This window comes from Myotis brandtii, unplaced genomic scaffold (assembly GCF_000412655.1).
Source record: "Myotis brandtii unplaced genomic scaffold, ASM41265v1 scaffold105, whole genome shotgun sequence".
NCBI classification, from domain to species: Eukaryota; Metazoa; Chordata; class Mammalia; order Chiroptera; family Vespertilionidae; genus Myotis; species Myotis brandtii.
The window spans coordinates 5,912,368-5,912,837 of record NW_005353538.1 but is presented as its reverse complement, the minus strand read 5'-3'; positions in this window follow the sequence as shown (position 1 = coordinate 5,912,837).

The following is a 470-nucleotide window of genomic DNA, read 5'->3' as shown; positions in this document are numbered from 1 at the left end:
CTCATGGCTCTGACCAAGTCAAGCTCAGCAGTGACTGGTGTTGTCAGATCTTCATTCAGCACCTGCTTTTCCTTGGACCAGTAGTTCTGACAATGACATGCTTTTACTTTTTAAAAAATATGTTTTTATTGATTTCAGAAAGAAGAAGGGTGAGGGAGCGAGAAATAGAAACATCGATGAGAGAGAAATATCGATCAACTGCCTCCTGCACAGACGCCCTGCTTTAGTTCAACTTTTAGGTTGATTTATTCCTTATACATTCTCACTTTGTTCATGTTTGCACAAGCAAAATTTTCTTGCTCAGAGATTAAAAAAAAATTCCAGTGTAGATATTTGAGATCATCAAATCAGCTTGATCCAGGCCATGCTCACTCTGATTTTTTAAAAATAAATCTTTACTGTTCAGATTATTACAGTTGTTCCTCTTTTTCCCCCCCCCATAGCTCCCCTCCACCCGGTTTCCACCCCAC